Below are 23,671 nucleotides of genomic sequence, written 5' to 3'. Positions count from 1 at the left end.
ATACTTTACCATCTGAGCCAAAGATACTTTACCACCAGAGAAGCCAAAGTATCCTGAAGCCTGATGCCCTGAAAGACATTTTATATTTAAGGTCTGTTCGGTCACATCCCCAATAAAGATCCTCCAATAATCAAGGAGGGTCAGTTACTGAAGTGCCTGGCTGTATGGGCTCAGTGGGGCTGTAAGTGGAAGTATTCACTAAGTCAGCATCACTTTTGAAAATGAATCTTTTATTTTAGAATAGTTTCAGATATACAGAAAAGCTGCAGAGGTAATACAAACAATTCCTGTGTACCCCCCACTCCATTTTGCCTGTTACATCTTACATTACCATGGTATATTTGTCACTTCTTTTTTTTGGTTGTGCTGGGTCTTCCTTGCGGCACATGGGTTTCTCTTGTTATGAAGTGTGGGGTCTAGAAAACCTAGGCTCAGTAGTTGTAGTGCACAGGCTCTCTAGTTGTGCCTCGCGGGCTCAGTTGCCCTTTGGCATATGGGATCGCAGTTCCCCAATCAGGGATCGAACGCACGTCCTCTGCTTTGGAAGGCAGATTCTTAACCACCAGACCACCAGGGAAGCCCCAACATGGTATATTTATCACTTCTAAAATATCAACATGGACAAAACCAACACAATATTGTAAAGCAATTGTCCTTCAATTAAAAATAAATTTAAAAACCCACAAAAATCAACATGGGCAAATTACTATTAAACAAAGTCCACAGTTTATTCAGATTTTAATATTTTTTTTCCACTAACATCTTTCTTCTCTTCCAGGATCCCATCCAGGTTACCTCATTACATTTAGTCATCATGTTTTCTTAGACTCCCCTTGTTTCTTATGACCTTGATGGTTTTGGGGAGTACTGGTCAGATATTTTGTAGAATGTTCTGTGATTTGGGATCATCTCATGTTTTTCTTATGGTGAGCCTAGGTTTATGGGTTTGGGGGAAGAAGACTACAGAGGCATAGTGCCCTTATGGGTCACAAGCTATCAACATGATTTACCACTGATGATGTTGACCTTGACCAAGATAGTGCTGCCAGGTTTCTCCACTGTAAGGTCACTTTTTTCCCTTTCCATACTCTAATAAATCACTAAGTATAGCACCTATTCTAATTGGGTGGGGGGGGGACAGGGGAAGCTTAAGCTCCACCTTCTTATTATATAAATTAATAATAAATAAATTATTTGTAATTTTTCTATAAGGAAGATTGATCTCCTCTGCTTATTCATTCATTCATTCACATATTCATCACATTAGCAAGGACTCATGGATATTTTATACTTCCAGTTAAAATCCAATACTACCTTACTTATTTCATTGTTTAAATTATTCCAGCTTTGATCAACTCTTCCAGGATGGCTCCTGCATCCCTTCAGCATGGCCCATTCCTTTTTCTTTCTGAGCAATTCCTTAATTGCTGGTGTGTACTATAAAATAGTCCCAGTTCATCTTCTATACCCACTGTCCCAGCCCTGGAATCAGCCATTTCTCCAAGAAGACCAGATTCCTTTTATGACCGGATGGTCCTAGAGAACAAGATCTGTGCACTGGGGGTTTGCCGTAGGTTTTTGCACTTTGAGATCACATTGCAACTGATAGTCTTGGCCCTCTGGCATCTTCTTACTGAATTATGGTTGTCAGGTGTCTGGGGTTTTGTGCTTTTCTGTGGTGGGGCCTCACTTTGAGTAATTTTCCTGCCCTCTCTTCCACCCACTCCTCGCCCTGGGCAAGGTACCATGAATTGTCTGCTTGGTGGTTCTGAAAGTGAGAACTAAGTCAGCTCAACCCCCTAGGGAGCTGTCTCTCTCTCCACTGTGCCCAACAGGAGAGTAGGGGCAGCAGTTGCCATTGGCCCCTGTCAGGAGGGCCTGGGGTTGTCTAGGAAGCAGACAACTGGGTGGAGTCATCCTCACTTGGGGTGCAGGATGAGGAGGCCCCCTGTGGCCGTGCTGCTAAGTTGTGTCAGTCAGTCAACCATTCATGTATTTTTTTGTTTCCTTAATTAACTAACACTCATTTACCTCCTACATGTGCCAGGCTCTGTTCTAGGCACTGGTGATACAGTAATGGAAAAACAGATGAACCAAAAACAGAGTTTCTGCCCTCACGGAGCAAACATACTTGTAGGAGAATAAAGACGACAAGCAAAAATTAGTATGTGAAGGTCAGGAGGCTGTCAGTGCTCTGAAGAGGCAGGGCTGGTGGCTAGAGAGCCAGTGAAGATGGGAGGGAACAAGAACAGGAGTGGAGGACAGGGACTGAGTGAGAGGAGAGGTCAGTCGATGGCTTTGAGCAGAGGAAGAAGGTTTTTCTTTTCCTCTCTTTTTTGAGAGCTCACTCTGACTGCTGTGTTTAAAATCATCCGTTGATCATGGGCTGTGGGAAGGGAAAGGGCCAAAGCAGGAGGACCAGCTAGGAGTCTCTCTTGATCACCCAGGCTGGGGATGACAGTGGCCAGGGCCAGGAGGTAGCAGAAGGTGTGGCACTTGGAAGAGAGAAGGTGCTTGGTCTGCACAACTGGCTGGTGGCACTGGACCAAGATGAAAAGGCTGTCAGAAGGACAGGTAGGGTAGAGAGGATCAGGCATTGACTGGAGACATGTTAAATTCATGACAGTAAGCAAAGTGTTGACCTCAGGCCCACAGATGGTTCCCTTAGAACCACCTTAGAAAAGAGCAGAGTGAAGATAAATGGGGAGTGCCTTTCCCACTCCATCATGTGTACCAGGATAGGGGGAGCTGTGGGTTGGCACGTAGGCATTGGGCCTGCATGTCTAGAATCATAAAAGATGTGAATGGGGAAGATGAGTTATGGCTTCTATGTGTCCAAGTAAGCCACATACCTTGGTCCTCATTCATGCCCACAGCAGCCTTGCACACCTCATATGGGAGACAGTGCAAAAGGAGCTGTCCCTTGGCTTGCTGCCCAGACCCTGGATAACATGAAGATGCTGTGCCTACTGCATGTCATGCTTTGTATCTTTCCATAAAACAGTAGAATTGGAAAGACTAGAGATGTCTTCAATAAAATTAGAGATACCAAGGGAATATTTCATACAAAGATGGGCTTGATAAAGGACAGAAATGGTATGGACCTAACAGAAGCAGAAGATATTAAGAAGAGGTGGCAAGAATACACAGAAGAACTGTACAAAAAAGATCTTCATGACCCAGATAATCACGATGGTGTAATCACTCACCTAGAGCCAGACATCCTGGAATGTGAAGCCAAGTGGGCCTTAGAAAGCATCATTATGAACAAAGCTAGTGGAGGTGATGGAATTCCAGTTGAGCTATTTCAAATTCTGAAAGATGATGCTGTGAAAGTGCTGCACTCAATATGCCAACAAACTTGGAAAACTCAGCGGTGGCCACAGGACTGGAAAAGGTCAGTTTTCATTCCAATCCCAAAGAAAGGCAATGCCAAAGAATGTTCAAACTACTGCACAATTGCATTCATCTCACACGCTAGTAAAGTGATGCTTAAAATTCTCCAAGACAGGCTTCATCAATACATGAACTGTGAACTTCCAGATGTTCAAGCTGGTTTTAGAAAAGGCAGAGGAACCAGAGAACAAATTGCCAACATCTGCTGAATCATGGAAAAAGCAAGAGAGTTCCAGAAAAACATCTATTTCTGCTTTATTGACTATGCCAAAGCCTGTGGAAAATTCTGAAAGAGATGAGAATACCAGACCACCTGACCTGCCTCTTGAGAAACCTATATGCAGGTCAGGAAGCAACAGTTAGAATTGGACATGGAACAACAGACTGGTTCCAAATAGGAAAAGTACAAATAGTACATCACCCTGCTTATTTAACTTATATGCAGAGTACGTCATGAGAAATGCTGGGCTGGAAGAAGCACAAGCTGGAATCAAGATTGCTGGGAGAAATATCAATAACCTCAGATATGCAGATAACACCACCCTTATGGCAGAAAGTGAAGAGGAACTAAAAAGCCTCTTGATGAAAGTAAAGAGGAGAGTGAAAAAGTTGGCTTAAAGCTCAACATTCAGAAAACTAAGATCATGGCATCTGGTCCCATCACTTCATGGCAAATAGATGGGGAAACAGTGGAAACAGTGTCAGACTTTATTTTTAGGGGCTCCCAAATCACTGCAGATGGTGATTGCAGCCATGAAATTAAAAGACGCTTACTCCTTGGAGGAAAAGTTATGACCAACCTAAACAGCATATTAAAAAGCAGAGACATTTCTTTGTCAACAAAGGTCTGTCTAGTCAAGGCTATGGTTTTTCCAGTGGTCATGTGAGAGTTGGACTGTGAAGAAAGCTGAGCACCGAAGAATTGATGCTTTTGAACTGTGGTGTTGGAGAAGACTCTTGAGAGTCCCTTGGACTATAAGGAGATCCAACCAGTCCACACTAAAGGAGATCAGTCCTGGGTGTTCATTGGAAGGACTGATGCTGAAGCTGAAACTCCAATACTTTGGCCACCTCATGTGAAGGGTTTACTCACTGGAAAAGACCGTGATGCTGGGAGGGATTGGGGGCAGGAGGAGAAGGGGACAACAGAGGATGAGATGGCTGGGTGGCATCACCAACTTGATGGACATGAGTTTGGGTAAACTTCGGGAGTTGGTGATGGACAGGGAGGCCTGGCATGCTGCGATTCCTGGGGTTGCAAATAGTCGGACACGACTGAGCAACTGAACTGGACTGAACCGAACTGAAGTCTTACACAGCTCTACAGTACAGTTTGGTCAGCTCTTAGACTGAAGAAAATTCTCTAGCGCTGCTTCTTTAATGGGGCTCCCCAGGTGGCGCTGTTGTAGCCAAACCCCCTGGGAAACAAACTCACTCAGAAGGACCGTGCAGATAATGGAGTGCAGTTTATTACACTGGTGGGTCCAAGGCAGAGTTTCCTCCTTAGCCAGGCACCCTGACTGTTTTTTGTGTCTGCCTGTTATACCTAGTGTGTGCGTGCCCAAGCCCACATTCCCAATTTTCTCAAGTCTGCTCTGGAAAATGTTAGAAGGAGATACAATTAAGTTAGTCATGTTTCACATTCTGAAGGTCAACTAGCTATGCAGTGCAGCCCACATTACTACGCACCATTAAGATTACAGAAGGTATTCGATAACACAATGAGTTATCATATTCTTCTTCTCCAGGGAGTCTAGGTATGAGGTCAGCCTAGTCTGGTGTTTATCCTTCTGGGGGGCCTGCTCCATCACTGGTATGTTATCTCCATGGTTACCAGATATGTAGTCCAGAGTTCATTAAAAGTGCAAGATGGAGTTAGTTCAGTCTGGGTGATCTGCTTCTTCCCTTCTTCAGCACTAGTAGTAAAGAACTCCCCTGCCAATGCAGGAGGCGTTAAGAGACGCAGGTTCGATCTCTGGATTGGGAAGATCCCTGAAGGAGAGCATGGGAACCCCCTCCAGTATTCTTGCCTGGAGAATCCTATGGACAGTGGAACCTGGCGGGGCTACAGTCCATAGGGTCACGAAGAGTTGGATAAGACTGAAGCAACTTAGCACGCATACTCACTTCTTTAATGAAGAATGGATAGTTCCCTACACAGAGACTGCAAGATGGTCTTCTGTGGTGTCTGGCCCTGAAAACTCTGAACAAAAGGGATCCACTCCATCTCTGAAAGTAGTTAATTTTTCAGAAGATTGCCGAATGCTTACACTTAGCTATTGAAAATGTTACTGTGTGACAGAACAAGAGTGGTCTAACCTTGTCCTCACATCTCCATGTTTATGAGATGACCGTGTCCTCCATTTCCCAGTGTCCTCCACAGCTGGCCATCCGAAAGTCATTTATTCCACATACCAACAGGATTTCAGAGGTGCCTAGATTTTCACTTAGCCTCCAGCCGTCTTGAACTGCCAAACGCCCCGAGGAAGCACCATGACTCAGCAGTCCTCATGGATGACCAAAAAGAAAAGCTGACCGGACCTGGGGTGTTGGACCATGCTCCTTATAGCACCTTTTGAAAGGATACCCAGGTCCTTCCAGAAGATGTGGCCTTCTCCTAATGGAAGTTGATTAGAGTAAGCCAGGGCTTCTTGATTAGAATAACGAGGAACTTCTGAGGGCCTAGCTCAGCCCACATGCTTCTGAGAATACAGTCTGCATTCCCTGCCGAAGCCCTTAAGAACCTGACCTCCTCCATCGGGTTCAGCAGAGGCAGCAGTCCTTGGCAAGAAGGGCAGGATTGGAGAGTAAAGAAGAAACAGGAGGCCCACGGTCTGGGAATCACCTCGGTGTTTCCCGAGGTTGCTAGACAAAACCACACACCTGAGTGTTCTGGTGCATGTACCACGGGAGGGCTGTGCAAAGAAAGGTAAGTCTCTAAGGCAAGTCGAAATTATTAATTCCTTTAGCTGGGCGGGGGAGGAGGGTCAGTCTATCCCAAGCGTTTGAATCTGAATGTGAGATGTTACATAAAGGTACTAAGACAGGTCGCTCGAATTCCGCGACCCCCTACCCCGGAAAAACAAAACTCTTACATCTTATTTTAAATAAAAAATGGGCACAAGAAATACTCAATAGTAGTAGTAAAGTTACTTCTTAGCTTGACTGTCCTGGACTAGAATTTCCCTTCTCGGTCGAGGCGGTGGGCGCTGGGTCAGAGAGACGCCACCTTACACCGCGCGAGGGAAGCGGCACGCGGCGCAGCCCGGGTCGCCATGGAAACCACGGTGGCTGGGCTGACCCGGGGCAGACCCGGCTGGTGGGTGGGGTTCCGCAGTGGCTGGTGGGGAGACAATAGAGCGGCGGCTGGGGGCTGCGAGAAAGGCCACAAGAAAAACTGCGGATTCGGGGTTCCCAGGACCCACAGCCCGGGGCCCGGGAAGGGTAAGAGAAAGTCGCTTCCCAGCCCACAATCTCCAAATCTGCCACATGATCCGAACCACGTGGTTAGACACCAGAACTCTAGGCGCTCACTCCCTCTGGCTCGCTAAATCAAAGTGTCCGCGGTGAGGACCCAGAATTTGCATTTAACCAGGTGCTTTATAGGGTCGGGGGGTTGGGAGACGGTGGGTTTGCCTGTTCTGTTTTCTCAGCGTGCCGCGGTGATAGTAAAAGGATCCGCACCTCAGTTTCCTCCCTAGCGGTTCTCAAGGAGGGGCATTTCTGCGAGCTGGAAATGGAAACCCGGTGCAGTTTCTTGAACTAATGAGTAACTGATTGGAAGCGTCGCTGCAATTTTCGGGTTTCCCACTTGGGGGCAGCCTCTTCCTTCATTCCTATTCATTTGGCAAAGCGTGGCCCTCGGTGTCTAGTCCAGTTAATTCCGGCTGCAGTCTCCGTAATGTAAGGTCTTTATAGAAAGCGAATCTTGGGTGCAGAGAGACATGCCTCTTTAGGAGGAGTGGGACAGTAGCTGAACCTAGAGCTCTAAATGTAGGACTCTCTGAGCTCCAATTCCTGGTTCACACTTAGGGTACAGAACAATGAATCTGTGTTTGTGAAGAAATAATGTTTTTGTTGAGAGTAACATATGTGCACCAGAAAACAGATTTCTCAGCTCTCTGGGCCTTATCCTTTATTGGACGATGGGATTGGACCTCTATCTTGATTTGGACAGCCCCGGCCCTGGCTGGGCTTCAGAGTTAGGTCTGGACCTTGGGGAACCATGAGCCTCATAAGCCCACTTTCAGGAGGCAGCATGGTGGTGAAATGGGAGAGGGAGGCAGCATGGAGGTGAAATGGGAGAGGAACCCAGCAGCTACACTTGTGGGGAATTCCCATAGTGTAGTCCTCCCTGACAGTAAAAATGGAACCTACCAAATTTGCACAGTCTTCCTTAGAAATCTAGATAGACTGAGCTCAATAGAATGGGTTAACCTATGGGTCTCTACTGACTTATGCATTTATATCCCATACTTTCTTATGATAACCTATGTTTATAGGTCTGATTTCTGTGTTATTGCATATATACCATGTGCTCCTCTTATACCATGCTCAGTCAGTTCAGTCGTGTCCCACTCTTTGCAACCCCATGAACTATAGTGGGTTTGCTATTTCTTCCTCCAGGGGATCTTCCCCACCCAGGGATTGAACCTGAGACTGCTGTGTCTCCTGCGTTGGCAGTGGATTGTTTACCACTGAGCCAGCTGGGAATGTTGTGTTATTGCATGCATGGCATATAACATCACATCCAAGCTCACATAGGCTGGAAGTGATAGGGCTGAAACTAAGCAGGATCCTGCAGGGCCTTCCCAGGAACAGATGTCCTGTGTCTCTGCATCTTTTTTGTAGAAGAGCTTTAGCCATTTAGACCTTCCCTGAATTCCAAAGAGCAATTTAATCAGAGAAGTGAGAAAATGCAAAAACAAACAATTGAGCAAGACAGAATAATAATAGTTCAGCCATAAAACAAAGGACCTTTAGTTCCTTCTCAAGTGCTATAGTTAATATCCTGCGCCATATCATTAAGTTGTTTTGCAGACACTTAAAACCCCCCCAGGTGGAAGAAGTCAACCCCATGCTGATCACTAGCACAGAAACCCCAGACTGATTGGAACCAGCAGGTTGATGATTATGATTCCTGAAATCACCCTGTTAACTTCCCCATCAACCAGTCAGAGAATTGTGCATGACCTGATGAAAGACCCTGTGATCCTCTCCCTCACACTGTTTTTAAAAAACCTACCCTGAAAGGCATCAGGGGGTTTGGGTCTTTTGAGCATGAGCTGCCTGTTCTTGATTGGCCCCATCTTGGGTGCCTTGCAGTAAACACTATACTTTCCTTCCCCACAGCCCAGTTGTTGCATGTCATTATATGTTGTATGTTGGAGTTGTTGTATGTTGGAGTTGTTGTATGTTGGAGTTGTTGTATGTTGGAGTTGTTGTATGTTGGGTGAATGGACCCAAGTTTGGTTTGGTAACAGAGCCAGATCTTCCTTAGCACAAGACAGAACCCAGGCCCAGCACCAGGGCAGATGGCAGGGATTGGGGAGAACATCTGGTTTCATTTTCATGGTCACCTGAGTAATTAGTGTTTTCAAAGTTGGGAGTAGAGGGCAGTCAGCTTTCAAACCGTGAGCAGAATAAAGTCCCCACTGTTGGCTTTTAAGTGTGAGCAGGAGGTAATCCTTCTTCGGAAGATATATGGCCAGGAAAAATTTGGAAGTTCATTAAAACGGGGTCAAAGCAAGTGACTCATTGACTGACAGAATTTGTATAGAGCCAGAGCAGAGAGCCAAGCTTGATTTTGAATTTCCTGGTTTCCTTGAGTGGGAGAAAGTAATGCTATTAGTAAGGCTTGGCAACAGCAGGGTTTCTTATTATTAATTTTTTAAAATTAAAAACTAAAAAACAATTTTGTTTTGGTGGAGAGATAATAAGAGTCTTGGATAGAAAGAACCTGAAGGACCTGTGGGATACTTAAATGAACCAAAAACAGGTGTGTTGGGGCTGTATTCTGGATTATACGAATTTGTATTATAGGTGCTACTTAACACATTATCGGGGACTTCCCTGGTGGCTCAGACGGTCAAGAATCCATCTGCAATGCACGAGACCTGGGTTTGATCCCTGGGTCGGGAAGATCCCCTGGAGAAGGGAATGGCTACCCACTCTTGCCAGGGAAATCCCATGGACAGAGGAGCCTGGAGAGCTACAGTCCATGGGTCACAAAGAGTCAGACGCAACTAGCAGCTAACACATAGCATGTTACTGACTGGAGGACTTTTGCAGAAACTAATGTCTGTGGCTGGCGATTTGTTATGGAAGTGAATATTGAAACACTCTGGTCAATAATGTTAGGGTAACAAGAGACATATTAATATATCTCCAGTCAGTAAGTTGTTAAAATCATTATCATAGATAGGGTCAGCTGCTGCAGAGAAAACATTTTTGTGACTAGAGAGGATAGACATTTCAGGATACCCAAGGACAAAAAGATTTTGAAGGTGATAGAGATGGTTCTTTGAAATCCGAGTTTCCTTTTTGCTGTGCTCCACACAGACACAAAGTAATAGCTATTTTATCTGAAAAATAGAGAATGGAGATGGCAGAATACAGAGGGATTTCTCCATGCTAAGACTCAATTTCCCAAAAGCATTATGATTTTTTGGACACCCAAGAAACTTCTCTCTCATGTTTTAGGCCTCTATCAAAGAAAGGCTGAATCTCTGGAGGGGATGAATCAAAAGTTAAAAACAATAATAGAAAAGTCTGTGGTTTAAGCCTGCTCTTAAGTGTTAGTACGTTTAATTATGTGCGCTCCTGCCGGGAGCACATGGAAGGCTCATTTAAGCACAACAAAGATGCTGCCTGGAGCTTAGGAGGCTGTGCGGTCAGGTGGTGTGGGATTCCTGCTGGAGCGCTTCTCTTCCTGTTGACAGGCACACCCAGAGTGTTTTCAGTCTGCAGAGCTGGCCCAGAGTTAGACTCAAAGCACAGATGTCCTGAGAGAGGCATAGAGAGTTTCCTGGCAATTCGTGTCTCTGTGTGAAACCAAGGAAGAACTACAAGCGAAATGTGAGCATCAAAGATGCGAAGCTGAGCAAGGCTCACATACTCAGCTACTGAAAGAAAAGGGCCTGGGGCCCGTTGCTTTCATGCATGGTCACAGTAATTAAATAGCAGGTGTCAGAAAATATCTGATGTCTCTTAGGCTTGAACAAGTGTTTGATAACAAGCAGTAGACAGTCTTCAAAAAAGTTCATTCCCAAAGTTGTTTGTATGTCCGCGAAGATGTTTTCATTCTCAGAACAGGTCCTCCAAACCTGTTTACCCCTGTAGACATTCATTTATTTTGTGGTCACCAACAGATATTTAGTAAGCACCTCCTGTATGCCCACAGAGTGTGAAACATAGAGCAGTGAAGAAGCAGACAGAAATTCTAGCTACAATGGCTTAGATTCTAGTGGGAAGAAACAGACCATAAATACAAAGTAAGAAATAAGAGAAGCATGTTATGTTTTAGACAGGGATAAATGCAAAAGAGAAGTAACAGGGTTGGGGAAAAGGAGTACAGGCATGCAGTTAGGGTAGACCTCACTGAAAAGGGGACATTCAAGCAAAGACTTCAAGAGGTGCAGAAGTTAACTGTGCCGGTGTTGGAGGCTTGAATCCAGGGCTGTGGGGAAACTGAAAGCAAAGGCCCTGAGGTGGAAGCATGATGGTGTGTTTGAAGAACAGAAGGAGGCAATGTGACTGGTGGGGGCTGCCAGGTGGGAGAGTGATGGGAGATGAGGTCAGAAAAGCAGTGGTCAGAGCAGTGGCTCTGGGGAGTCTTGTGTTCTTTTGACATGTTGGAGCATTTTGAGAAGAATGGTGTGGTCGGACTTTTTAAAATATTGAGATGCAATTCATTTACTGTTCAGTTCAGTCACTCAATTGTGTCTGACTCTGCAACCCCATGAATTGCAGCACGCCAGGCCTCCCTATCCATTGCCAACTCCCGGAGTCCACCCAAACCCATGTCCATCGAGTCAGTGATGCCATCCAACCATCTTATCCTCTGTCATCCCCTTCTCCTCCTGCCCTCAATCTTTCCCAGCATCAGGGTCTTTTCAAATGAGTCAGCTCTTCGCATCAGGTGGCCAAAGTATTGGAGTTTCAGCTTCAACATCGGTCCTACCAATGAACACCCAGGACTGATCTTCTTTAGGATGGACTGGTTGGCTCTCCTTGCAGTCCAAGGGACTCTCAAGAGTTTTCTCCAACACCACAGTTCAAAAGCATCAATTCTTTGGTGCTCAGCTTTCTTAAATTCACCCATTTGCAGTATGTAGTTCAGTGCTTTTTAATCTATTCAGAGTTGTGCAGCTATCAGCATCATATAATTCTAGAACATTCTCATTATCCCCAAACTCTGTACCCATTAGCAGTCACTCCCCACCATTCTCCCATCCCCCAAGTCCCCGGAAATGACTAACCTACTTTCTGTCTCTTTGAAAGTTTGGGGGCATTTCATGAAATGGAGTCATATAACATGATAGCCTTTTCTGTGTGGTTTTTCTTTCATGTTATAGCACACATCAGTGTAACAGAGCTGGTTCTTAGACTCTTCAAATCAATGGAAATTGATAAGAGGCCAGAGAAGAAACTTAGGTAAGGCTTTACTGGGACTCATGCTGCATCAGGAGGGAACAAAACAAGTAACAGGTTCTTTTGTTCACTCCTTGAGTGAAGGTGAGTTGTTGCCTTACATGTGGTGAGGGTAGGGGCAGGTCCAGGGGTCAGGCAGGATGGGGTGACTTAGGCCCCTTCTCTGGTGGTATTGTGTGTAGGGGACATAGAAGTTGGGTTTTTGGTCTTTTTATATCTTGTTCATAATTTTCCCCAACTCTGCATGCATGCAGTTATTTTTAGTCCTTATTTGGGTCTTTGATCCATTTTGACTTAATTTTTAAAATTTGGTGTGAGAAATAGTTTCAACATCATTTTCTGTGTGGCTATGCAGTTATCCTTTTGTTGAAAAGGCTTTTCTTTCTGCATTGAATTGTCTTGGTACCCTTATCAAAAATCAGTTGTCCTAAATGTATGGGTTTCTCTCTGGAGTTTCAGTTATATTTTTGGATCAACCTATCTATCTTTGTATTCTGTTTCTTCAGGAGATGTTTGTTGTCCAGGTACAAGCACTTGTAGCAAAGGGTCCCAGGTCCCACATGTCTCATCAGTACCTCATTTTTTCCCATAGCTGAATAATACTGCATTCTATGGATATACCACATTTTATTTATCCATTAATTCATTGATGAACATTTGGGGGGAGTTTTCACTTTTTGTGCTATTATGGCTAATGTCACAGACATTCGTGTTTAATTTTTTTATATAAACATATGCTTTCAATTTTCTTGGTTATATACCTAGGAGTGGAATTGCTGGGTTGTATGGTAATTCAGTATTTAACTTTTTAGGGAACTCCCAAACTGTTTTTCACAGCAGCTATACTTCAGCAATCATGAGAGCTTCAATTTCTCCATATCCTTACCATCTTTTAAATTTTTTTAGCCATCCTAGCAGGTATGAAATGGTATTTCATTGAGCTTTTTGATTTGCATTTTCCTAAAGACTAATGATGTGAAGCATCTTTTCATGTGCTTAGTAGACATTTGTATGTCTTCTGTGGAGAAGTATCTATTCATATCTGTTACTCATTTAAATTTTTTTGTTTTTACAGAGTTGTAAATGTCTTTATATATTTTAGATACTAGACTTTTTACAGATGCATGATTTAAAAATATTTTCTCTCATTCTCTGGGTTGTTTTTTCACTTTCTTTATATAGTCCTTTGAAGCACAAAAGTGTTTAATTTTGATGAGTTCCAATTTATCCATTTTTAAATTCTATTGATAGTGCTTTGTGTCATGTTTTAAAACCATTGCCTAATTTAAGATCACCAAATATTATGCATATGTTTTCTTTTAAGAGTTTTACAGTTTTGGTTCTTACATTTAGGTCTTTGATCCATTTTGAATTAAATTTTTAATTTGGTGTGAGGAATAGGTACACTGTGTGGATGTCCTGTTGCCCTTTTGTTGAAAAAGCCATTTCTGCTTTGAATTATCTTGTACCCTTTTCAAACATAAGTTGTCCATAAACATATGGGTTTATTTCTGGAATATCAATTTTATATCATGGATTAACCTGTCTATCCTTATGCCAGTACTATAGTGCCTTGATGACTGTAGCTCTGTATTAATTTTTGAAGTCTAGAGGTGTGAGTCCTTTAAATTTGTTCTTCTTTTTTGAGATTGTTTTGGCTATTCTGGGTGCCTTGCATTTTCATATGAAATTTTAGGACCTACTTTCCAATTTCTGCAAAACAAGCAGCTAGGATTTTGATGAAGACTGCCTTGAATCTGGATATCAATTTGGGGAGTAATGCTATCTTAATAATACTGAATCTTCTCATCGGTGAGCATGGAATGTATTTCCATTTATTTAGGTCTTCTTTAATTTCTTTCAATGATAATTTGCTGTTACAGTGTTCAGATCTTGCACTTATTTTTTTTATTAATTATTTTAATTGGAGGCTAATTACTTTACAATATTGTAGTGGTTTTTGCCATACATTGACATGAATCAGCCATGGGTGTACATGTGTTCCCCATCCTGAACCCCCCTCCCACCTCCCTCCCTATCCCATCCCTCAGGGTCATCCCAGTGCATCAGCCCTGAACACCTTGTCTCATGCATCGAACCTGGCCTGGCAATCTATTTCACATATGATAATATACATGTTTCAATGCTATTCTCTCAAATCATCCCACCTTCGCCTTCTCTCACAGAGTCCAAAAGTCTGTTCTTTACATCTGTGTCTCTTTTGCTGTCTCACATATAGGGTCATTGTTACCATCTTTCTAAATTCCATATATATGTGCTAATATTGGTGTTTTGTATTATTGGTAATTTTGGTAATATTGGTGTTAATACTTGGTGTTAGTATTGGTGTTTTTCTTTCTGACTTACTTCATTCTGTATAATAGGCTCCAGTTTCATCCACCTCATTAGAACTGATTCAAATGTGTTATTTTTAATGGCTGAGTAATATTCCAAGGTGTATATGTACCACAGCTTTCTTATCCATTTGTCTGCCAATGGACATCTAGGTTGCTTCCATGTCCTGGCTATTGTTAACAGTGCTGTGATGAACATTGGGGTACACGTGTCTCTTTCCCTTCTGGTTTCCTCAGTGTGTATGCCCAGCAGTGGGATTGCTGGATCATAAGGCAGTTCTATTTCCAGTTTTTTAAGGAATCTCCACACTGTTCTCCATAGTGGCTGTACTAGTTTGCATTCCCACCAACAGTGTAAGAGGGTTCCCTTTTCTCCACACCCTCTCCAGCATTTATTATTTGTAGACTTTTGGATCGCAGCCATTCTGACTGGTGTGAAATGGTACCTCATAGTGGTTTTGATTTGCATTTCTCTGATAATGAGTGATGTTGAGCATCTTTTCATGTTTGTTAGCCATCTGTATGTCTTCTTTGGAGAAATGCCTGTTTAGTTCTTTGGCCTATTTTTTGATTGGGTTGTTTATTTTTCTGGAATTGAGCTGCCTGAGCTGCTTGTATATTTTGAGATTAATTCTTTGTCAGTTGCTTTGTTTGCTATAATTTTCTCCCATTCTGAATGCTGTCTTTTCACCTTGCTTATAGTTTCCTTTGTTGTGCAAAAGTTTTTAAGTTTAATTAGGTCCCATTTGTTTATTTTTGCTTTTATTTCCTTAACTCTGGGAGGTGGGTCATAGAGGATCCTGCTGTGATTTATGTCAGAGAGTGTTTTGCCTATGTTTCCTTCTAGGAGTTTTATAGTTTCTGGTCTTACATTTAGATCTTTAATCCATTTCGAGTTTATTTTTGTGTATGGTGTTAGAAAGTGGTCTAGTTTCATTCTTTTACAAGTGGTTGACCAGCTTTCCCAGCACCACTTGTTAAAGAGATTGCCTTTTCTCCATTGTATATTCTTGCCTCCTTTGTCAAAGATAAGGTGTCCATAGGTGCATGGATTTATCTCTGGGCTTTCTATTTTGTTCCATTGATCTATATTTCTGTCTTTGTGCCAGTACCATATTGTCTTGATGACTGTGGCTTTGTAGTAGAGCCTGAAGTCAGGCAGGTTGATTCCTCCAGTTCCATTCTTCTTTCTCAAGATCGCTTTGGCTATTTGAGGTTTTTTGTATTCCATACAAATTATGAAATTATTTGTGTTAGTTCTGTGAAAAATACCATTGGTAGCTTGATAGGGATTTTGAATCTATAGATTGCTTTGGGTAGTATACTCATTTTCACTATATTGATTCTTCCAATCCATGAACATGGTATATTTCTCCAACTATTAGTGTCCTCTTTGATTTCTTTCATCAGTGTTTTATAGTTTTTCATATATAGGTCTTTTGTTTCTTTAGGTAGATTTATTCCTAAGTATTTTATTCTTTTCATTGCAGTGGTGAATGGAATTGTTTCCTTAATTTCTCTTTCTGTTTTCTCATTGTTAGTGTATAGGAATGCAAGGGATTTCTGTGTGTTAATTTTATATCCTGCAACTTTACTATATTCATTGATTAGCTCTAGTAATTTTCTGGTGGAGTCTTTAGGATTTTCTATGTAGACGATCATGTCATCTGCAAACAGTGAGAGTTTTACTTCTTTTCCAATCCAGATTCCTTTTATTTCTTTTTCTGCTCTGATTGCTGTGGCTAAAACTTCCAAAAATGTGTTGAATAGTAGTGGTAAGAGTGGGCACCCTTGTCTTGTTCCTGACTTTAGGGGAAGCGCTTTCTATTTTTCATCATTGAGGATAATGTTTGCTGTTGGTTTATCATATATGGCTTTTATTATGTTGAGGTATGTTCCTTCTATGCCTGCTTTCTGGAGGGTTTTTTTTTATCATAAATGGATGTTGAATTTTGTCAAAGGCTTTCTCTGCATCTGTTGAGATAATCATATGGTTTTTATGTTTCAGTTTGTTCATGTGGTATATCACATTGATTTTGCAAATATCGAAGAATCCTTGCATCCCTGGGATTAAAGCCCACTTGGTCATGATGTATGATCTTTTTAATATGTTGTTGGATTCTGTTTGCTAGAATTTTGTTAAGGATTTTTGCATCTATGTTCGTCAGTGATATTGGCCTGTAGTTTTCATTTTTTGTGGCATCTTTGTCAGGTTTTGGTATTAGGGTGATGGTGGCCTCATAGAATGAGTTTGGGAGTTTACCTTCCTCTGCAATTTTCTGCAAGACTTTGAGTAGGATAGATGTTAGCTCTTCTCTAAATTTTTGATAGAATTCAGCTGTGAAGCCATCTGGTCCTGGGCTTTTGTGTTTTGGAAAATTTCTGATTACAGTTTCGATTTCCATATTTGTGATGGGTCTGTTAAGATTTTCTATTTCTTCCTGGTTCATTTTCGGAAAGTTATGGTTTTCTAAGAATTTGTCCATTTCTTCCAAGTTGTCCATTTTATTGGCGTATAGGTGCTGTAGTAGTCTCTTATGATCATTTGTATTTCTGTGTTGTCTGTTGTGATTTCTCCATTTTCATTTCTAATTTTGTTGACTTGATTCTTTTCCCTTTTTTTCTTGATGAGTGGCTAATGGTTTGTCAATTTTATTTATCTTCTCAAAGAACCAGCTTTTAGCTTTGTTGATTTTTGCTACAGTCTCCTTTGTTTCTTTTTCATTTATTTCCACCCTAATTTTTATGATTTGTTTCCTTCTACTAACCCTAGGGTTCTTCATTTCCTCTTTTTCTAGTTGCTCTAGGTGTAGAGTTAGGTTATTTATTTGATTTTTCTCTTATTTCTTGAGGAAAGCTTGTATTGCTATGAATCTTCTCCTTAGCACTGCTTTTACTGAATCCTATAGGTTTTGGGTTGTCGTGTTTTCATTGTCATTCGTTTCCATGCATATTTTGATTTCTCTTTTTATTTCTTCTGTGATTTGTTGGTTATTCAGAAGTGTGTTGTTTAGCCTCCATACATTTGTATTTTTAATAGTTTTTTTTTTCCCCCTGTAGTTGACATCTCATCTTACCACACTGTGATCAGAAAGGTGCTTGAAATGATTTCAGGTTTTTTTGAATTTACCAAGGCTAGATTTATGGCTCAGAATATGATATATCCTGGAGAATGTTCCTTGTGTACTTGAGAAAAAGGTGAAATTCATTGTTTTTGGGTGAAATGTCCTATAGATATCTATTAGGTCTAACTGGTCCATTGTATCATTTAAAGTTTGTGTTTCCTTGTTAATTTTCTGTTTAGTTGGTCTATCCATAGGTGTGAGTGGGGTATTAAAGTCTCCCACTATTATTGTGCTACTGTTAATTTCCCCTTTCAACTTGTTAGCATTTGCCTTACGTATTGCAGTGCTCCTATGTTGGGTGCATATATATTTATAATTGTTACATCTTCTTTGATTGATCCTTTGATCATTATGTAGTGTCCTTCTTCATCTCTTTTCACAGTCTGTCTCAAAGTCTATTTTATCTGATATGAGTATGGTTACTCCTGCTTTCTTTTGGTCTCCATTTGCATGAAATGTCTTTTTCCAGCCCTTCACTTTCAGTCTGTATGTGTCCCTTGTTTTGAGGTGGGTCTCTTGTAGACAGCATATGTAGGTGCCTTGTTTTTGTATCCATTCACCAGTCTTTGTCTTTTGGTTGGGGGATTCATCCCATTTACATTTAAGGTAATTATTGATAAGTATGATCCCATTGCCATTTACTTTGTTTTTTAGAGTTTATAAACCTTTTCTGTGTTTCCTGTCTAGAGACGATCCTTTAGCATTTGTTGAAGAGCTGGTTTGGTGGTGCTGAATTCTCTCAGCTTTTGCTTGTCTGTAAGGCTGTTGATTTCCCTTTCATATCTGAATGAGATCCTTGCTGGGTACAGTAATCTGGGTTGTAGGTTTTTCTCTTTCATCACTTAAGTATGTCCTGGTATTCCCTTCTGGCCTGAAGAGGTTCTGTTGAAAGATCAGCTCTTATCCTATGGGAATACCTTGTGTGTTATTTGTCGTTTTTCTCTTGCTGCTTTTAATATTTGTTCTTTGTGTTTGATCTTTGTTAATTTGATTAATATGTGTCTTGGGGTGATTTGCCTTGTATTTATCCTGTTTGGGACTCTCTGGGTTTCTTGGACTTGGGTGGCTATTTCCTTCCCCATTTTAGGGAAGTTTTCAACTATTATCTCAAGTATTTTCTCATGGCCTTTCTTTTTGTCTTTTTCTTCTGGGACTCCTATGATTCGGATGTTGGGGCATTTAACATTGTCCCAGAGGTCTCTGAGGTTGCCCTCATTTCTTTTAATTCTTTTTTCTTTGTTCCTCTCTGCTTCATTTATTTCCACCATTCTACCTTCCACCTCACTTATCCTGTCTTCTGCCTCAGTTATTCTGAGGTTATACTGCTGGTTCCCTCCAGAGTGCTTTTGGTCTCAGTTGTTGCATTGTTCGTTATCGACTGACTCTTTTTTATTTCTTCTAGGTTCTTGTTAAACATTTCTTGCATCTTCTCAATCTTGTCTCCAGACTATTTATCTGTAACTCCATTTTGTTTTTAAGATTTTGGGTCATTTTTCTGAATTCTTTTTCAGGTAGACTCCCTATCTCCTCTTCTTTGGTTTGGTTTGGTGGGCATTTATCATGTTCCTTTACCTGCTGAATATTTCTCTGCCTTTTCATTGTTTAGATTGCTGTGTTTTGGGTGGCCTTTCTGTATGCTGGAAGTTTGTGGTTCCTCTTTATTGTGGAGGTTCCTCCCTGTGGGTGGGATTAGATGAGTGACTTGTCATGTTTTCCTGGTTAGGGAAGCTTGCATTGGTGTTCTGGTGGGTGGAGCTGGATCTCTTCTCTCTGGAGTGCAATGAAGTGTCCAGTAGTGAGTTTTGAGGTGTCTGTGGGTTTGGTGTGACTTTTGGCTGCCTGTATTTTAATGCTTAGGGTTATGTTTCTGTGTTTTTGGAGAATTAGCTTGGTATTTCTTGCTCTGAAACTTCTTGGCTCTTGGGTAGAGCTTGGTTTCAGGGTAGGTATGGAGGCTTTTGGATGAGCTCTTGTCGATCAATGTTCTCTAGAGTCAGGAGTTTTCTGGTGTTCTCGTTTTGTATTTAAGCCTCCTGCCTCTGGCTTTCAGTTTTATTCTTACAGTAGCCTCCATCCATACAGCACCAATGATAAAACATCTAGGTCAATGGTGAAAAGATTCTCCACAGTGAGGGACACCCAGAGAGGTTAACAGAGTTACATGGAGAAGAGAAGAGGGAGGAGGGAGATAGAGGTGACCAGGAGGAGAACAGGGGAAATCAAAAGAAGAGAGGAAAAATCTAGCCAGTAATCAATTCCCTATGTACTCTCCACAGTTTGGAACACTCAGAGAGGTTCACAGAGTTACACAGAGAAGAGAAGAGGGAGGAAGGAGATAGAAGTGACCAGGAGAAAAGGGGGAGTCAAAAGAAGAGAGACAGATCTAGCCAGTAATCAGTTCCCTAAGTGTTCTCCACAGCCCGGAACACCCAAAGAGACTCACAGAGTTAAGTAGAGAAGAGAAGGGAGGGGGGCGGATAAAGGTGACCTGGGGGAGAAAAAGGAGAGTCAAAAGGGGAGAGAGCAATCAAGCCAGTAATCATACTTTGAAGATTGGATTCTTAAAGGTACAAAGTTAATAAATACCAAAAAGCAAAGATTAAAAGTCTAGATAGAGATTAGACTCTTAAAAATATGGTATTATAAAAACAAAACAAAATCTCAAAAAGTATAAAAAATATATAAATGAAATTTGCTTTAAAAATAGGATCTTATTTTTTTGCAAAGTAATAGGTTATAAAAGTGAAAATTAAAGGGGTAATAAAAAACTTTAAAAAAAATTTTTAATTAAAAAATGATAGTAGTAAAATATATCTAGGAATTTCTCTGGAGCTGTTGAGGGTAGTGTGGGGTCAGTTCAGTTTTACATAGTTCCTTGTTCCGGCTTCTTCTCAAGGTCTATAGGCCCCTTCCAATGTAGTTAATACTAACTACAGGGTTTTAATCTGTTGCACCTGTCACTTCCAGAGCGGTTCCCTCTTTGTTTATTTTGGCTTCCTCTGTTTGCATGTATCTTCAGTGTCTAATTTCCATTCTGACCCAAGGGGGCGAAGGTGGTCACTTGTTTAGGCTCACTTGTTCAGTTGTGCTGTGGGGAGGGAGGAACACTGCAAACAAACATCACCGGCGTGTGTGGGGAGTGCTCGCAGTGCCTGGGCCACACTGGGTTTGCCCGCCTCATGGCGTGTGTGCTTTCCCAGTCTACTCAGGCTCCAGGTTGCTCTGCAGGGGAACTATCATGCATTTCCCAGGTCTAAACCGTTCAGGTTCTCGGGTACTCCACAAAGGCACAGACTCAGTTGGTTGTACGTTCTGTGCCCTTCCCAGGTCTGAGCAGCTCAGGCGACCAGGTGCACTCTCCCAGGTGGGCACTGAGTCTTACCACCTCCCTGTTCCCAGCCCCCAGGTCTTACCATCTCCCCGTTCCCAGCCCCTCGGTTTCCTGGGTGCACAGGGAGAGCACCGTCTCAGGTGTGCCGTGTGTCTCCTCTGGGGAGCTGATCTCTGACTGTGACCCTCCTGGCGGATGTCAACCATTCAGGATCCCAGAAGACTTGGTTAGCAACTGGGAGCCTGCTCACAGTTTGGTGGAGGATGCTGTCTCTGGGTCCCTGATTGCCCCTTGCCTTCCTGTTCTGGCTGTCGCCTGCCTGCCTCTCTGCCTCCGGCGGGGGGATAGGCCAGTCTGCAGCTGGCTAGCTCTCCTCTGGTATTCGCTCAATCCTTTGTTCTGTGAGCGGACCAAGCTCTGCCTTAGAGCTTTTCAAGGGAAAGTTCTCTCTCTCTCTCTTTTTTCCCTCTCTCTCTCTGGCTATCCCACAGTTTGGGTTGCTGTCTCACGTTAGCTCCCTCAGATTGTCCTCAGGGTATTCAGGCCCCATCCTTACCCTAAGCATGCAACCTGCACCTCCCTGTTCAGCCCCTGCTCACTGCTGGCAGACGTGAGCGTCTGGGCTACTTCTCTGCTGGGAGTTGTGGTTAGGCATATAATCTGTGGGTTGTTTGTTTGTTTGTTTGTTTTTCCTCCCGGTTATGTTGCCCTCTAAGATTCCAAAACTCCCCACAAAGCCGCTGGTGAGAGGGTTTCCTGGTGTGTGGAAACTTCTCCTCCTTCATGACTCTCCCTGGAATGGGTGGGTCTCCGTCCCTAACTCTTTTGTCTCTTTTTATCTTTTATATTTTGTCCTACCTCCTTTTGAAGAGAATGGGTTGCCTTTCTGGGTGCCTGGTGTCCTCCACCAAGGTTAGAAGTTGTTTTATGGAATTTGCTCAGCGTTCAAATGATCTTTTGATGAATTTGTGGGGGAGAAAGTGGTTTCCCCGTCTTATTCCTCCGCCATCTTCTTATTTTGTTAAATCACTGAGTATTTTATTGTTTGTGATGCTATTGTAAATAGAATTTTCTCAATTTCATTTTTTAATTGATTTTTAAGAAATTATTTGTTTTTGGTTCTGCTGTGTCTTGGTTGCTGGATGGGCTTTTCTCTAGTTGCAGCGAGTGGGGCTACTCTTCATTGAAGTGCGCAGACTTCTTATTGCAGGGGCTTCTTTTGTGGAGCATGGGCTCTAGGGCACGGGCTTCAGTAGTTGTAGCTCGTGGACTCAGTAGTTGGGGTTCCTGGGCTCTAGAGCACAGGCTCAATAGTTGTGGCAAATGGGCTTAGTTGCTCTGCAGCATGTGGGATCTTTCCAGATCATGGATTGAACCTGTGTCTCCTGCATTGGCAGGCAGATTCTTTACCACTGAGCCACCAGGGAAGCCCTTATTTTCCTTTTTGATCGCTCATTGCTAGATTATAGAAATAAATAGTTGATTTTGTATCCTACAAACTGGTTGGACTCATTTGTTAGCTCTAATAGTTTGTGTGTTCTGTAGATTTCACAGATGAGAATAGAGATGGTTTTAATTCTTCCTTTCCAGTTTATATATGCTTATTATTTTATTTCCCTGCTTAATTGCTCAGGGTAGATGCTCCAATGCAATGTTGAATAGAAATGGTAAGATAAGATATTTTCCTGATCTTTGTGGCAAAGTTTTCATTTGTTGCTCATTAGGCATGATGATAACTGTAGGTTTTTCTTGTTAATATGCTCTTGACAAGGCTGAAGAAGTTTATTTTCCTAGTTTGCTGAATGTTTCTGTCAAGAAAAGATGTTGGATTTTGTCAAAAGAGAGGCATACTTCAGAGATTGCAGGTTCGGTTCCAGACCACTGCAATAAAGTGAATATTGCAATAGTGAGTCATGAATTATTTTGGTTTCACAGAGCATAGAGAAGTTAAGTTTACACTATACTGTAGTTAAGTGTGATAGCATTATGTCTAAAAAATGTACATACCTTAATTTAAAAATGCTTTATTGCTAAAAATGCTAACCATTATCTGAGCTCTCAGCTAGTTGTAATCTTTTTGCTGGTGGAGGGTCTTGCCTCAATGTCAATGGCTTCTGACTGAGCAGGGTGGTGATTGCTGAAGCCTGGGGGTGGCTGTGGCAGTTTCTTAAAACGACAACAATGAAGTTTGCCACATCAATTGACTCTTCTTTTCACAATGTCTCTGTAGCATGTAATGCTATTTGATAGCATTTTACCCACTTCTTTCAAAATTGGAGTGAATCTTCTCAAACTCTTCTGCTACTTTATCAACTAAGTTTATGTAATTTTCTAAATGCTATGTTGTCATTTCAACAGTCCTCATAGCATCTTCACCAGAAGTAGATTTCATCTCAAGAAGCCACTTGCTTTGCTTGTCCATAAGAAGCACCAACCTCATGATAAAATTTTATCATGACATTGTAGCAATTTAGGCACATCTTCAGTCTCCTCTTCTAATTCTAATCTCTTGATATTTCTACCACATCTGTAGTTACTTTCTCCATGAAATCTTGAACCCCTCAAAGTCATCCACGAGGGTTGAAGTCAATTTTTCCCAAATTTTTGTCGATACTTTGACCTCTTCCTATGCATCATGAACATTCTTGATGGCATCTATAATAGTGAATCATTTTCAGAGGGTTTTCAGTTTACTTTGGCCAGATCCATCAGAGGAATCTCTACCAATGGCAGTTATAGCTTTATGAAGTGTATTTCTTAAGACTTGAAAATTCTTGAACCATGGGCTGCAGCATGGATGTGTGTGTGCTGTT

At 42.1% G+C, this 23,671-nt stretch overlaps 1 long non-coding RNA gene across 1 annotated transcript in view; it reads left to right on the top strand.

The window, feature by feature from the left end:
- Positions 1-6,920: 6,920 nt before the first annotated feature.
- The window catches only part of LOC104988676, a 69,407-nt gene continuing 52,656 nt past the window's right edge, over positions 6,921-23,671 (top strand). Inside the window, exon 1 of the long non-coding RNA XR_825273.1 lies at positions 6,921-6,991. This is a non-coding gene — a long non-coding RNA (uncharacterized LOC104988676). The remainder of the gene's footprint in view (positions 6,992-23,671) is intronic.

Source organism: Bison bison, unplaced genomic scaffold, assembly GCF_000754665.1.
Source record: "Bison bison bison isolate TAMUID 2011002044 unplaced genomic scaffold, Bison_UMD1.0 scf7180017864141, whole genome shotgun sequence".
Taxonomy (NCBI): Eukaryota; Metazoa; Chordata; class Mammalia; order Artiodactyla; family Bovidae; genus Bison; species Bison bison.
Note: the sequence above shows the minus strand (reverse complement) of the source record. Positions and strands in the feature narration are given on the sequence as shown.